Raw genomic sequence first — 17676 nt, 5'->3', positions numbered from 1 at the left:
CAAACAACTGACCATTTCGTCGGCTTTCCCCACAGCCTCGTATTTTGAACAAATTTCGTCCAATTTCTTGCCACTTTCGCATCTTTGGGCCACTGATGCAACTTGAATCCGTCCCTGTTCGTGTTGTTACACCCTCCGACAACACACCGACGAAAGTGAGAAAATGGTGGATTGCTTCCCGATGTGACGTCACAACGTGACGTCATCGCTCCGAGAGCGAATAATAGAAAGGCGTTTCATTCGCCAAAATTCACCCATTTAGAGTTCGGAAATCGGTTAAAAAAATATATGGTCTTTTTTCTGCAACATCAAGGTATATATTGACGCTTAATAGGTCTGGTGATAATGTTCCCCTTTAAAAATAAAGACAACTTCAGATTGTTTTCTTTGTTTACAAATAGAACAAGCACAAATGTACAAATCATAATGTTGTTAGGTTTTTTTTACACTTACATGTTGCGGTTAGTAATTTATTTGTCGTTATTTATATTTTCGGAATAAATTATAGACCAGACTTCCTTTTTATTGTCATTCAAATTTGAAGTTTACAGTACAGATAAGAACAAAATTTCGTTGCATTAGCTCATGGTAGTGCAGGATAAAAGAGCAATAAGGTGCAGATGTAAATAAATAGATTACAGTACAGATAAATATATTGCACTTTTGCATATGCATCCAGGTTTATGGATGTATGTTATATTGTATTTATATTCCAGCGAGTTAATCCATTTTTGGGGGGAATTGAGGGGATTATTTTGATGCGTTCAAGAGTCTTACGGCCTGAGGGAAGAAGCTGTTACAGAACCTGGAGGTTCTGCTACGGAGGCTGCGGAACCTCTTTCTAGAGTCCAGCAGTGAAAACAGTCCTTGGTGGGGGTGGGAGGAGTCTCTGCAGATTTATGTGATAATGTTCATCAGTCAAGTCATTGGTGTTAATTTTCAATCTATCAAGATAAAACAAATTATATCAAAATCAAATTACAGGATGTTTTTTATGTACCGTATTTTTCGGACTATAAGTCGCAGTTTTTTTTCATAGTTTGGCTGGGGGTGCGACTTATACTCAGGAGTGACTTATGTGTGAAATTATTAACACATTACCGTAAAATATCAAATAATATTATTTATCTCATTCACGTAAGAGACTATACGTATAAGATTTCATGGGATTTAGCGATTAGGAGTGACAGATTGTTTGGTAAACGTACAGCATGTTCTATATTTTATAGTTATTTGAATGACTCTTGCCATAATATGTTACGTTAACATACCAGGCACGTTCTCAGTTGGTTATTTATGCCTCATATAACGTACACTTATTCAGCCTGTTGTTCACTATTCTTTATTTATTTTAAATTGCCTTTCAAATGTCTATTCTTGGTGTTGGGTTTTATCAAATAAATTTCCCCAAAAAATGCGACTTATACTCCAGTGCGACTTATATATGTTTTTTTCCTTCTTTATTATGCATTTTCATCAGATGCGACTTACACTCCGGTGCGACTTATACTCCGAAAAATACGGTAGTTTGATAATTTTCCTCGACTGATGTACTTAACATCATGTGGTTTATTTTGTACATATGTAGCATCATCTACAAAGATACAAAAAATTGCTATAGCGACATCCAGTGGACACATTTAGAACAGCTGTTTCTTTCATTAAAAAATTTCAGGTACATTTTTATACTTAGCAAACTCATCCCGCGGGCCGGATAAAACCTGTTTGCGGGCCTGATATAGATGAAACATATCTCTTGTGTAGAATTAAGAATATGCATTTTCTTGCATATTCTTTGTCACAGTCGTAGTTAGTGCCACAGCCTCTTCCATAAGCGTACCTTCGGCGCTTTAAAGAAACAATTGGTGTTTCTATTGTAGATGCACTGCAGGACTGTTTCTAAAATGCCCATAAAAAGTGGTACATGATGTGTACACTGCTTGTTTGAAAATATAGCAATACGCCACAAGGCGGAGCATAATAACATAAATGTGCAGTAAATAAGTGTATCCATAATGAAAGCCCCATATATTACATGCAAAAACCTCATTTAAAAAAGGCGTTCTGCGCCACTTTTCAATCTCACGCGCAATCTTAGTGGATCACACACAAAACGCCCACTAATAGTGCACGTTATTGTATTTTTTGCACATGCTGTTTAGCATGGATCTTAGTAGATCAGGCCCAAATAATACCAATTTGTTCACAAACAAGACAAAGTGGTTCAATAGACTGAGTGTGTAAAAGAAACACTTCACCCTTTGCAATGTTAATATTTCAATTTGCAAACCGCAATAAAAATCGGAAGGTTACTTTTGGGGCTGAAAGGCCAGACTGAATTGACTTTTGTGGGTGAAAATATTACAGAGTGGTTTGCTGGCCCCAGGCAAAAAATGAAACTGTATGGCAACCAACAATAGTCACTGATGAAATCCAATCATCTTCTGGTGCAGGTCGGCCCTAAAAGTGAAAGAGGGAATTAGTTCAGGTCTGCTTTGTATTCGGGATTTAAAGCCATCCATATATTTTGGGGTTTTACAAATACTCTCTTTACATGCAATACAAGAGCTGTAACAACAATTCTGTCGCTAACACATTCAACAGGCTCACCAACGTCACCACAGCACGGCATTTTTCAAAGGCAGTATAGTACGTTTTCAAATCATTGGTACCGGTATACCGTACAACCCGAGTGTCTGAATGTAGCCTACCAATGATTTGTTTTAAAACTTAAATTTACTGCTGTTCCAAATTCTTTAAGGAGTAACCATAAAAGGGTTCAAGAATGTACGTAGAACTTCAGATTATACTGTACTGTTCTGTCATATTGTTTGCTGTTCTATCATATTCTACAGCAGGGGCAATGATAATGAACTTATTGATACAGTGAACATAGAATTACACACAATTTAGAAATGGATGGACATAAATAAATCATTATGAAATTTTAATAAGACAAAAGTTATGAAATGTAGTTATTATATGGTTAATTCTAAAGTTGGCATAAAAATAGAGGGTGACTACATTTTTAGGATTAATAATATATATGTGTATATATATAAATATATATATTATTATATGTGTATATATATATATATATATATATATATATATATATATATATATTATTATATGTGTATATATATATATATATATATATATATATATATATATATATATATATATATATATATATATATATATATATATACACATATATATTATTAATCCACACACTAGGGCCAATTTAGTGTTGCCAATCAACCTATTCCCAGGTGCATGTTTTTGGAGGTGGGAGGAAGCCGGAGTACCCCGATATATATATATATATATATATATATATATATATATATATATATATATATATATATATATATATAATGATATATATATATTATGTGTATATATGTATGTATAATGATATATATATATTATGTGTATATATGTATGTATATATGTGTATATATGTGTGTGTGTATATATATATATAATGTATGTATATATATATATATATATATGTTTGTATATATATGTTTGTATATATATATATATATATATGTTTGTATATATGTGTGTATATCCTGTATATTTTTTATGTATATATGTGTGTATGTATAAATGTGTGTGTATATATGTGTATGTATATATATGTATGTATGTATATAATATATATATATGTGTATACACGTATGTACAATATATATATATATATATATATATATATATATATATATATATATATATATATATATATATATATATATATATATATATATATATATATATATATATTGGGACGGCGTGGCGCATTGGAAGAATGGCCGCGCGCGACCCGAGGGTCTCTGGTTCAATCCCCACCTAGTACCAACCTCGTCATGTCCGTTGTGTCCTGAGCAAGACACTTCACCCTTGCTCCTGATGGGTGCTGGTTAGCGCCTTGCATGGCAGCTCCCTCCATCAGTGTGTGAATGTGTGTGTGAATGGGTAAATGTGGAAGTAGTGTCAAAGCGCTTTGAGTACCTTGAAGGTAGAAAAGCGCTATACAAGTACAACCCATTTATCATTTATCATTTATTTATATATATATATATATATATATATATATATATATATATATATATATATATATATATATATATACATCAATACATACATGTATATGTATATCTGTGTGTATTTGTATATATATATATATATATATATATATATATGTGTGTGTGTGTATATATGTATATGTACATGTGTGTGTGTGTGTCTTTATGTATATCTGTGTGGGTGTGTGTGTGTGTGTATATATATATACAGTATATATGGTAACACTTTAGTATGGGGAACATATTCACCATTAATTAGTTGCTTATTAAATTATTAATTATTAAACAAAGACTTAATTTAGAGTTATTTGGACACTAGGGGAACATATTAGGGTTAGGGTTGGGTTTAGGGTTAGGGTTACTAATAAGCAATAAGGGTTAGGGTTAGTTAACTCTTAGCTAATGGGTTACTGGTTGTATAATATGGCCATGCAGAATAAGGCATTAATAAGTACTTAATAATGACAAATTAAGAGCCAATATGTTACTAATTTGCATGTTAATAAGCAACTAATTAATGGTGAATGTGTTCCCCATACTAAAGTGTTACGATATATAGTTGAAATAAACATCAAGTTTTCTGCTTGCCATAACATTCATTATTTTACCTATTAAATGTACATTATCAACATTGACATTTTATTTTTTAATATGAATGCATTAATAAAAAAATATTTTAAAAAAACCTCTGACACAGATCATGGCACCCACACACCACCACTCTCATTTTCATCCGACTATGTCCGTGTATTTAAAGTTACGGCCACTCAATGCGATCCAAATTTGATACATTTTGATTAGTTACACTCATTAAACGATTATTGAAGCAACAGAAAATAAATCAAAGGTTTTTTTCTAATTCAATTAATCCCTTTGCTCGATTAATCATTGCAGCCCTATGTTGAACATCGAAACCTGATTGCTTTGAAGAAGGGGTAGGATTAAATAACCTATGCTCTTTTCTACTCATTTTCGGACATGCTGAATTTGTGAAATTGTAAATACTGTATGAGACATTCTCAAATGTTGCTCTGTGCGCATGTTGGAAATAAACCGCATCTTATTTTAAAATAGCCCTAAACCTGCACTGTGTCATGTTGTCGACATATGCTTTTGTCTGCTGAGTGAACAAATGTGGAGGTTGCGGGAAGCTAGAACAGAAGGCCTCGCTCGGGCGGCTCTGTGGAAACGCCACTAATGGCGGCAGGCAAACGGGCATGTGGGAGTGTTTAATGGTGAGCGCAGTCATTTGCACTTTTTAATGATGATTAGAGGAGGAAATTGGCTCAGATTTACAGTGTCACTCCCTGTCACGTTCCGACAGAGACGGGAGGAAATAGAATAAAGGCCTCTCAATGATGTGTGCAGGAACATGCGTACAAGACAGACAGACAGACAGTCACCGTGAACACCCCTTAGCCCGCCCCCACCCATAGCACCCATCCACCCACACACCTCCACTTCCAGAGGAAATGTATCACTTAAAGCGACTGCAGCTCGGCTCCCAGAACCTAATGAATCTGGACTCAATTTTACGCCTCACTGCCCTTCCAACTGACACACACACACACACACTTAAATACCACGGCGGTCTTACCTTTAGCTGGTTGGTCTTTGTAATATAAAGAGGAAATTGGAATAGTTTGATTTTGGGGCTTGATTTTCTTTCCATTCATCAACACATTAGTCTTCGTGCTTTACACATTTCCCCGCGTAAATATATTAATTGTCTCACCTCTGACTGCAAAAACACTATTCCAAGAGCCTCTTTATGACAAGAGTTCTGTGCTGTTATAAAAAAAAAAGGCTATCAATGCACTGCAACACATGCTCGTCAAAGACTAAATACAAGCCCTGGCAAAAATCATGGAATCACCAGACTCGGAGGATGTTTATTCAGGTGTGTAATTTGGTAGAAAAAAAGGAGATAACAGACATGACACAACACTACGGTCATTTCAAATGGAAACTTACTGGCTATAATAAACATTAAATTTTTTGTGGTAGTCAGTAGTGTTGTCCCGATACCAATATTTTGGTACCGGTACCAAAATTAATTTTGATACTTTTCCGTACTTTTCCGTACTTTTCTAAATAAAGGGGACCACAAAAAATGGCATTATTGGCTTTATTTTAACAAAAACTCTTAAGGTACATTGAACACATGTTTATTATAGCAAGTTTGTCCTTAAATAAAATAATGAACATAAATTATGCTGACGTATGCAGTAACATATTGTGTCATTTATCATTCTATTATTTTGTCAAAATTATTAAGGACAAGGAACATGAATTATTAATCTACTTGTTCATTTACTTACGTTCTCTTTTAACATGTTTTATCTACACTTCTGTTAAAATGTAATAATAATTTATTCCTCTGTTGTTTGATACTTTACATTAGTTTTGGATGATACCACAAATTTGGGTGTCAATCCGATACCAAGTCGTTACAGGATCATACATTGGTCATATTCAAAGTCCTCAGGTGTCCAGGGACGTATTTCCTGAGTTTATAAACATAATATACATTTTAAAGAAACGAAAGAAGATGTTGTGATGCCAAAAAAAAATCTACGTAATCATAGTACCATCGACTAGATATGCTACTGTACTTGGTATCATTACAGTGGATGTTAGATGTAGATCCACCAATAGCGTTTGTTTACATTTTGACGGCGGTGAGCTATGGTGTGTCGTGAAAGTGAAGTGGCGGATTGGTACTTTTCAGAGGCGGTATAGTACCGAATATGATTAATTAGTATAGGGCTGCAACTAACAACTAATTTGATAATCGATTAATCTGTCGATTGTTACTTCGAATAATCGATTAATAATCGGATAAAAGAGACAAACTACATTTCTATTCTTTCCAGTATTTTATTGGGGGAAAAAAACGTATACTGGCACCATAATTATTTTGATTATTGTTTCTCAGCTGTTTGTAAATGTTGCAGTTTATAAATAAAGGTTTATAAAAAATACAATTAATTTAAAAAAAAGGAGCCTCTGCGCCTGCGCATAGCATAGATCCAACGATTATACTAATACCGGTATACCGTACAACCCTCGTAGTCCGTAACAGTTTAATTTTTAGATCAAGCAGAGTGAAACATTATGGAATGACTCAATTCTGAGGAAAAACATCTGGAATCATTGCACCACCTCTGGCTTTTTATAACAGCTTGCAGTCTCTGAGGCATGGACTTAACAAGTGACAAACAGTCCTCCTCATTAATCTTGCTCCAACTTACTCTGATTGCTGTTGTCAGATCAGCTTTGCAGGTTGGAGTCTTGTCATGGACCATTTTCTTCAATTTCCACCACAGATTTTCCTTTGGATTGAGAGCTGGACTATTTGCAGGCCATGACATGGACCTTATGTGTCTTTCTTCAAGGAAGGTTTTTACAGTTTTTGCTCAAAAGCAAGATCCATTGTCCTCTTGAAAAATGATGTTATCGTCCCCGAAAATCTTGATGGAATAAGAGACGTGTCCAAAATGTCAGTGTAAACTTGTGTATTTTTTGAGTTGGTAGAGTGGCCGCCTTTTAACCAGAGGGTTATTGGTTCGAGCCTGGCCCGTTGAGCTCATGTCGAGGTGTCCTTGAGCAAGACATCGTACGCGTAACTGCTCCTGATGGGTCATGGTTAGCGCCTTGCATTGCAGCTTCCCCCGTCAGTAGTCCACAATTTTGTTGTTCTTAATGTGTAACAACAATAAAATTATTTTCTATTACCAGAGATGCAGCCCCATACCATCAGTGTCTGTGGGAATTTGCAGGTTTTCTTCAGGCAGTTGTTTTCATACAGCTCGTTGGAACGGCACCAAACAAGTTGCAGCATCATCACCTTGCCCAATGCAGATTTAACGATTCATCACTGAATATGACTGTCATCCAGTCACCCATAGTCCACCATTGCTTTGCCTTAGCTCATTGGAACCTTGGTTTTTATTTTTAGCTGTTAAGGACGGTTTATGTTTAGTTTTTTTGTATTCAAATCCCATTTCCTTTAGGCGCTTTCTTACAGTTCGGTCACAGCATGTGACTTTTCCGCCAATCTGTTCTTCATTTGGTATTGCCGTTTCCAAGACAAATTGCTTGAAGCTTTCCTTGGTCTACCAGCATGCTTGCCTTTTACAACCTTGCCATGTTTTTTGCACTTGGTCCAGATTTTACACACAGCTGACTGTGAACAATCAACATCTTTTGCAATACTCTCCATTGTTTTAATTGTCATGTGTCATGCTGGAACCATGATTCATGTCAAGCCACCTGGTGCAACAGTTCTCCAAGGTGTGAACACTGCATTTTAACTTCAAACTAAATAGATTTACCGTATTTTCCGCACTATAAGGCGCACCTAAAAACCTCCAATTTCCTCAAAAGCTGACAGTGCGCCTTATAATCCAGTGCGCCTTATATATGGACTAGGGATGTCCCGATCCAGGTTTTTGCACTTCCGATCCGATACCGATATTGTTTTTGCACTTCCGATCCGATACCGATACTGACCGATACCGATACTGACCGATACTGGCCTATCCGAGCATGTATTAAAGTTTAAAGTTATTTAACCTACTTAGTTGTCAGAATCATGTTGAAAAGGGTTTTAGTACTCTTGGTAACAACTAGCCAGCTGAATTAGGGGAGTTTGAATAATACACAATGGTTGGTAACAAGAAACTGACCTGTTTATTCAAGAATAAACACAAAATAGACAAAATTATACATGACAAACAGAAATGGCATCATTGAACTAGGGCTGGGCGATATGGCCTTTTTTTAATATTGCGATATTTTAAGGCCATGTCACGATACACCATATATATGTGGATATTTTGCCTTAGCCTTGAATGAATGAATAACTTGATGCATATAATCACAGCAGTATGATGATTCTATGTGTCTACATTAAAACATTCTTCTTCATACTGCATTAATATATGCTACTTTCAAATTTTCATGCAGAGAAGGAAATCACAACTAAAAAAATTACTTTTTTTTTCATACGGTGTTGATGTGGAAATGTTTGCCTCTGCATTTTGATGGTGTGGACGTGTGGCACCGAATGGAGATAAGCGTCTCGACAGACGTTAAAATATTTGAACAATGATGACGTAAACTGTTTTCTCTGTCGTGTCCGTGTGTCGAAAATTGTTATGCGCTTATTTTTTTATTTGATTTTGTGCGTGGCATAGATTTGCAGTGCGCAATTGCACAGGCGCGCACCTTAGAGGGAGCGTTGCTCGCACGGCTGTGCTAGCATCACAGCTAACATTAGCCATGCTGCTACCTGCTTGGGGAGGGCGTATACGTACGTGACGTATGACGTGACAGTATGTGACGTGTGTAAGAAGGTGCACTTGCTGTCTGTGAGAGGGAGACACAGGAAAGAGTGAGAAGAGCCTGTCGTGTAATGCCAGCAGCTAAAAGCAACTGCGTGAGAATCCACAGGCCTGTGGATGTGTTGAAGGTGTGCTGGAAAATGCGGAACGGAAATTAGGGAGAAGCAGAAAAGTGGAATGTATTATTTAAATAGGTGCGCTGGAAAACACAGACTGGAATTTAAAAAAAAAACTGGATCTGGATCGGCATTTTCCCATGCCTTGCCGATACGCATTTTTTTGCAAATATCGGCGGCCGATCCGATCCAAATATCGGATCGGGACATCCCTAATATGGACGAATATTGAGCCACAACAGGTCTCGCAACTACGGTAACTACGCCGACTTCATTTTCCCCCTTCTACGGCTGCTTACCGTAGAAGAAGAAGCGCTTCTTTTTCTACGGGGTAAAATGAAGTTCCGTAGTTGCGAGACCTAAACTTTATGTAAAGACCCAAAAATGGCTCCTATTAAGAGACACGCTTACGACGCAGAGTTTAAACTCAAGGCGATCAGTCACGCAGTAGAACACAGGAATAGAGCAGCAGCGAGAGAATTTAACATTAACGAATCAATGGTGCGGAAGTGGAGGAAGCAACATGATGACCTGCGCCAAGTAAAGAAGACTAAACAGAGTTTCCGAGGGAACAAAGCGAGATGGCTACAGTTGGAGGACAAACTCGAACAGTGGGTTGTTGAACAGAGAGCAACAAGTAGAAGTGTCAGTACAATCACTATTTGTTTTGTTGACATTCCCTTTAGTGCAGCTCCATCTAATGGATGCATAACGTAACCCCAGCCTCTATTGCATGGCGTAGTGGGTAGAGCAACCGTGCCAGAAACCTGAGGGTTGCAGGTTCGCTCCCCGCCTCTTACAATCCAAAAATCGCTGCCGTTGTGTCCTTGGGCGGGACACTTCACCCTTTGCACCCGGTGCCACTCACACCGGTGAATTGAATGATGAATGATAGGTGGTGGTCGGAGGGGCCGTTGGCGCAAATTGCAGCCACGCTTCCATCAGTCTACCCCAGGGCAGCTGTGGCTATGAAAGTAGCTTACCACCACCAGGTGTGAATGAATGATGGGTTCTACATGTAAAGCGACTTTGGGTACTGAGAAAAGCGCTATATAAATCCCAGGTATTATTATTATTATTATTATTACTATAGCTGTCAGGCTGTTTGGTCAAGTTTTAGTTTTTCCTCTGTCATTTTCTGTCAGCGCTTTTATTTTGTCTTCATTTCCTGATTGTCTCCCTGAGTGCTGCTTCCCCTCAGCTGTGGCTGATTGGCACCTGGCCACACCTGGTGTCAATCAGCCAGCTGCTATTCAAACCTGCCTTCCCCTCCAGTCAGTGCTGGATTATTGTCATTGTCGCTAATACTGGTTGTCATTTCTACCTGTCGATATCGTTACAGTAGTGATGGGTTGATGAAGCGTCATGAAGCGTTTCGACACATTGCAAAACTGTATTGATACTGTGTCGATACTGTGTCACTAAATATTGACATCTGCTGGACATTAAAAATCCCTACAGGCAACCTATGGACCGACTCAACTGACACTGATTTTATGCCCTAGTACAGGGGTCACCAACCTTTTTGAAACCAAAAACTACTTCTTGGGTACTGATTAATGCGAAGGGCTACCAGTTTGATACACACTTAGATAAATAAATATATTGTCATTTGTAAGTTACACGTAAGTGTGAGTTAAACAAGAATAGCTAAATAAATAAATTTATATATATATTAAAAAATGGGTATTTCTGTCTGTCATTCCGTAGTACATTTTTTTTTCCTTTTACGGAAGGTTTTTTGTAGAGAATAAATGATGAAAAAAACACTTAATTGAACGGTTTAAAAGAGGAGAAAACAAGAAAAAAATTAAAATAAAATTTTGAAACATAGTTTATCTTCAATTTCGACTCTTTAAAATTCAAAATTCAACCGACAAAAAGAAGAGAAAAACTAGCTAATTTGAATCTTTTTGAAAAAATTTAAAAAATCATTTATGGAACATCATTAGTAATTTTTCCTGATTAAGATACATTTTAGAATTTTGACGACATGTTTTAAATTGGTTAAAATCCAATCTGCACTTTGTTAGAATATTTAACAAATTGGACCAAGCTATATTTCTAACAAAGACAAATCAGTATTTCTTCTAGATTTTCCAGAACAAAAATTTTAAAAGAAATTCAAAATACTTTGAAATAAGATTTAAATTTGATTCTACAAATTTTCTAGATTTGCCAGAATAATTTTTTTGAATTTTAATCATAGTAAGTTTGAAGAAATATTTCACAAATATTCCTCGTCGAAAAACCAGAAGCTAAAATATTTATTATTCTTTACAATAAAAAAAATAAAAAATTCTTGAACATTGATTTAAATTGTCAGGAAAGAAGAGGAAGAAATTTAAAAGGTAAAAAGGTATATTTGTTTAAAAATCCTAAAATCATTTTTAAGGTTGTATTTTTTCTCTAAAATTGTATTTCTAAAAGTAATAAGAAGCAAAGTAAAAAATAAATGAATTTATTTAAACAAGTGAAGACCCATCCATCCATCCATTTTCTTCCGCTTATTCCAAGTGAAGACCAAGTCTTTAAAATATTTTCTTGGATTTTCAAATTCTATTTGAGTTTTGTTTCTTTTAAAATTAAAAATGTCGAGCAAAGCAAGACCAGCTTCCTAGTAAATAAATCAAATTTAAAAAAATAAAGGCAGCTCACTGGTAAGTGCTGCTCTTTGAGCTATTTTTAGAACAGGCCAGCGGGCGACTGATCTGGTCCTTACGGGCTACCTAGTGACCACGGGCACCGCGTTGGTGACCCCTGCCCGAGTATATACAATAATATAAACCAAGTCATTGTATTTCATATCTTCATTTAAATAAAAATATATTTTTATCTTTTTTAGATACAGTCAATAAATAATGTGAACATGTATCATAACATGGAAATCTAAGAGAATGTGTTGTGGATGATTGTGGACTGGGAATTTTTTTTATTAAATTTTTTTACACATTTTTATTAAAAAAAAGTTTTTCCGACGTATTACATTTTAGACGATTTCTCCTAGTTATTATTTCTCCGGCTGTAGAAAAGACCCGCTCACAGGGCACAGAGGAGGCGGGAGTGCGACACAGTTCGCGTATCGGTCACGTGACCAAAAGAGCTCATGATCGGTCACGTGACTTTCTAAAAGCGGTACGCGCACCGACACAGGGTTTCGCTCTATGAGCTCGACGCATGCGCCGATGCATCGGTGTTGCCGGACCCATCACTACTCTTGTTTCGTGTTTTCTTGTTAGCCATTAGCTGTTTCCAGTTTTTTCTGTTTGATGGTTCCTGTTTTCAGTTTTGGCTATTCATAGTTCCTGGTTTGTGTTTTTGCTTTTATTTTATGAACATTAAATCATGTTTTCTCGCTCAATGCCTGCCGTCTTCTCTGCATCTTGGGGTTCGTCACCAACAAACTCTGACAATAGCGTCTATTCTATGCGCCTTATAATGCGGTGCGCCTTATATACAGTATGAACAAAGTTTTAAAATAGGCTATTCATTGAAGGTGCGCCCTATAATCCGGTGCGTCTTATAGTGCGGAAAATACGGTAATCTGATGCAGGTGTTAGCTCTGGAAATGAAAGTTTACAGAATGATTCCATACTTTTCCTGAAAAATTAGTGACTCCATATTTTTTTCACTGTGCTTGATCTAAAAATGAGACTGTTACTACCACAATTCATTTTCTGGATTGGCCAGAAGGTTGCCATTTGAAATGACTATAGTTTTGTGTCATGTCTGTTATCTGCTGTTTTCTATGTGATTCCATTGTTTTTGCCAGAGGTTGTATATGACAGTGATTTTTGGGAATCGCCAGCAAAAATATTCACTCTCAACTCAAGTTTGAATTTAACGTGCAAATCTAATGTCATTTGGACGCCAGTTGAATTGCTCTGTTTTGCACAATGGAGCAGGCGGGTGTTGTTTCTCCTGTAATGCAGCACTCTAGTGAGAGTGATGACAAATGTAGACGATGAAGAGAAACTATTGACATTTTCAGTAACAATAGTGAATGGTTTTGGAGGTAAACTGCAACAAGCTGCTGCTGAACTTGTCTCTGAGTGAAGAGCTGCTTCAAACTGTCAAAACAAAACAAAAAAAAGTGTGAAATCACTCAAACGCCTCTGATCATTGATGACAACAAAGCAGCTGCTTCTCCCAACATGTCTCCATCTCTCACAGGCACACACACGGGGACACACATGCACACACACAGCGGCAGCCATTACAGTGCAGAGCCATGTTGCATGTATTTCTTCATTAAAATGTGCAAATAAATGTACATTGTGGCTTCATTTCATGACATGTTTTCACTTTTATTTCAGCTCCTGCCTGCTGGTTTGTCAACTATTCACCTCCTGCCAAACAACTAATGAAGCTTCTTATCGTTAAAGAAGAATTACAAGCAGTCGAAGCTTGAAAGAGTACGAGTGTAAGTTATAACATTTTCAGTTGTTTGCTCTTAATTTTTTTTAGGTCCTACTATGGGTCTAATAATTATAAAAATAATTATCTTATATTAAGCAAGTAAGGAAAAACAAATAGAGTGTAGATAATTCACACAGTCACTTTGTTATTAATTTAATGGTTAAAAAAAACCTCGACTCCCCAGCAACTGTTTATTTCTTTTAAAGCAGAGCTATTTAACTGCCTTTTTAGGGGCCACATTTCCAAAAAGCTAAGGACCAGGGGCCAGACTTTTCCCTTCATTACAGTATAAGTAGAGATGTCCGATAATATCGGCCTGCCGATATTATCGGCCGATAAATGCGTTAAAATGTAATATCGGAAATTATCGGTATCGTTTTTTTAATTATCGGTATCGTTTTTTTTGTTTTTGTTTTTTTAATTAAATCAACATAAAAAACACAAGATACACGTATTAATATTCTGCTTCCTACATTATATATCAATACAGTCTGCAAGGGATACAATCCGTAAGCACACATGATTGTGCGTGCTGCTGGTCCACTAATAGTACTAACCTTTAACAGTTAATTTTACTAATTTTCATTTCATTAATTACTAGATTCAATGTAACTGTTGTTATATTGTTTTACTTTCTTTTTTATTCAAGAAAATGTTTTTAATTTATTTATCTTATTATATTTTATTAATTTTTAAAAAAAGTACCTTAGCTTCACCATACCTGGTTGTCCAAATTAGGCATAATAATGTGATAATTCCACGACTGTATAAATCGGTTGATATCGGTATCAGTTGATATCGGTATCGGTAATTAAAGAGTCGGACAATATCGGAATATCGGATATCGGCAAAAAGCCATTATCAGACATCCCTAAGTATAAGTCTTATTTTGTATATTCCGTAGAAATAGCGTCCTCCACAGTAGACATTTGATTTTGGTCTATCTATTTTCTGCTCTACTGTTTCTGCAAAAAAGATCATCTCTATGCCAGCACTTTAATGTTTTTTTTAATGATTTTTTTTTTTAACTGAACTCACGGGCCACCAGTTGAATTGATGAAAAAGAGAGGACCTAAAATGGAACCTTCAGGAACACCACTAGTACAACTAAATAAATTGAACACATGACTACTGACTGCATCTGAAGTAAACAAGCTACAGCAACACCCTATTTACATAAATCATAATACGAAAAATAATTTGCCAAAAAGAAAGGGGTGCCTTGAGGACCTAAATCAGAAGTTTGGACCCCACTGTTTTATGTTTGCCAGCAAGGTTAAAATGTTAATGCAAGGATCTGCCAATGTATTTACAGTGGTCTAAGTTCCTCTGTACAACAAAAGAACTTTACTGTTTTTAGGAATTTGCTGCAAAAATGTTTGTCTTCCAAATTTTAACTGAACTTGGGAGCCGGTATGGTGTCATTCCTGGGCCGGATTTGGCCCACGGGCCGCCTGTTGAAGAGCCCTGCTCTAATGGACCCCTAAAATTAAATTAACACCCACCTCATGCTTGCATGCATCCTTTTTTCACATTCTGTTAAATACAATTACAAATAGTTATCAATTTTTAACTTAACAACTGTGTACAAGGTAATTATTTGACAGAGGCATCTATTTGAGAAGATGTCTATTTGTTTGCACCTTATTAATGGTGATTTTATGTCTTATATTTAATTACCTTACTTTAATTTTATCCAAAGTTAGGTACTAGTCTTTCCTTGAAACACACATGTTCCCATTATACGATCCACTTTATTGTAAACCCAAGCCAAGGGTTTCCCCTTAATGTAACTGATGGTGGCGCACCGCCACGGCAAAATCATAGCCGCCACACCTTGAAAAAAAGGGTGTTTTTTCGTGAAAACTAAAGTATTATAATGTATTGTAACTTCCATAGGAAGTAAAAAGTCCAACGCTATTTCTAACTTTTCTTGCATGGCTCCCCCGGACACACAACACTTCCAGATCACTGACCGTTTCGGCATAGCTTGTACAGGCAAAATAAATTGCATTATTAATCTAACTGTGTTCATGATTAATGCAAAAACTTTTTGCGATTAATCACATGAGTTAACTCGTTAATTTTGACAGCCTTAGAAAATATGCAACAACAAAACAATCCCAAAAGTCAGGAACAATGCTGTGATGCAGTTTAAGGGATAACACAGATGAACATGCCAAAAATACACTCATGTGTGCCAAATGGTCACCATTGGAGTATATACGATAACTGCTAATACACACACTGATTTAAACGTACGCGCGCACACACACACACCCACACGCACACACACACAGAGCGAGCCAACTGTTCCACTATTCAGTCCAGACTGACCATGTGCTGTTGTTGCTTGCTGATGTCTCCATCATCCTCTAATAACACTGCCTCACTTCACTGACTCATCTTGCATCTTTCTTTTCCCTCACAGCCTACTCTCCTGCGACTCACATCAATAGCCGCTGATATCATTTGCAAGCAGTAGACACCAATCTTTACACACACTTCCTAGAATCAACACAATAATTGAAATATTTTCAACCTGATTAGGTCTGGCCTGCTGGCTGGGTGGGTTGCTACGGGCTGTGCTCCCTGGTTGCTAGGGGGACTAAATCATCCGGCATTATTTGATTTCTGGGCCAGATATGAAACCGTTACCGCGACGATTAAATGTTTCACAGCTCAGACACCTGGGGAGGGGGGAGATGATGGAGGAAGTGGAGGCTGAGAGATATTAAGACAACGAGGAAACAGGCAGGGATGTCACCTGGGTGAGAGGATAGGATGGAGACAATGCCAGTCCCCCTTAAAAAGACAACTAATCTTACACTTTCATACATTTCTCTGAATTATGTCCTGCACACAATGGTAACATTTAAGCACAGGAATTGAACAAACTGTAAGTAATTGTTGAGGAGAAGGTAGGATAAACTCTGCTATTCCCTACTCTTTTTGTAGTATGTTGAATTGAGCAAGAGAAAACATGTGATGTTTGCCAATGTAACTCATCAAGTATATGTGATCCTCGGTTTACGACGTTCCGTGGTTATGACACGCTACCATAATTTAGGGTGGTCAAATAGTTAAAGTTTGATCAGATTAATCAAAGTAATTAATCGTAATTAATCACAGTGTGCAACTATTTCTGAAATATGGCCATTATATACAATTATACATTATATACAATTCTATATATTTAATAGGGGTGTCAAAAAAAAAAAGATTTTTTAATTAATCGTAATTCTCGTTTGTAACATTTCTTAATCGATTAAAAAAAAATATATATATATATATATATATACTTTTTTTTTTTTTAATATATAAAATCAAATTTAAATGTTTTTTTTTAATAAAAAAAAAATAAAAAAAAAAAAATATATATATATATATATATATATATATATATTTTTTTTTTATTTTTTTTTGTGTCCTGTCCAGCTTCTCAGGCAAATCATATAGTTGATGTAGATGCCCATGTTTTTTTGTTTTTTTTAATCTGTTCTATCCAGCCACTTTAAAAAATGTTTGGGTGGAGTTTTATTAAAAAAAACCATTTTTTTCCCCCCAAGTAATACAGCTCTTTATCAGAGCTGTTTGTGTATTTTATGGAGGAATGTAGTTAATCGTAGAACTGGCACCCAATGTTATTAATAAAATGTATTGATTTTGAATCAAGAATTGTTTTGAATTGAGAATCGA

General features: G+C 36.1%; 1 long non-coding RNA gene across 1 annotated transcript in view; it reads left to right on the top strand.

Annotated features, from left to right (window-relative positions):
- The window catches only part of LOC140679956 (uncharacterized), a 162219-nt gene that overhangs the window by 31594 nt on the left and 112949 nt on the right, over positions 1-17676 (top strand). The window contains exon 3 of the long non-coding RNA XR_012051246.1: positions 13875-13981. This is a non-coding gene — a long non-coding RNA (uncharacterized lncRNA). The remainder of the gene's footprint in view (positions 1-13874; positions 13982-17676) is intronic.

This window comes from Nerophis lumbriciformis, linkage group LG27 (assembly GCF_033978685.3).
Source record: "Nerophis lumbriciformis linkage group LG27, RoL_Nlum_v2.1, whole genome shotgun sequence".
Taxonomy (NCBI): domain Eukaryota; kingdom Metazoa; phylum Chordata; class Actinopteri; order Syngnathiformes; family Syngnathidae; genus Nerophis; species Nerophis lumbriciformis.
This window is presented reverse-complemented; position numbering and strand designations above follow the sequence as displayed.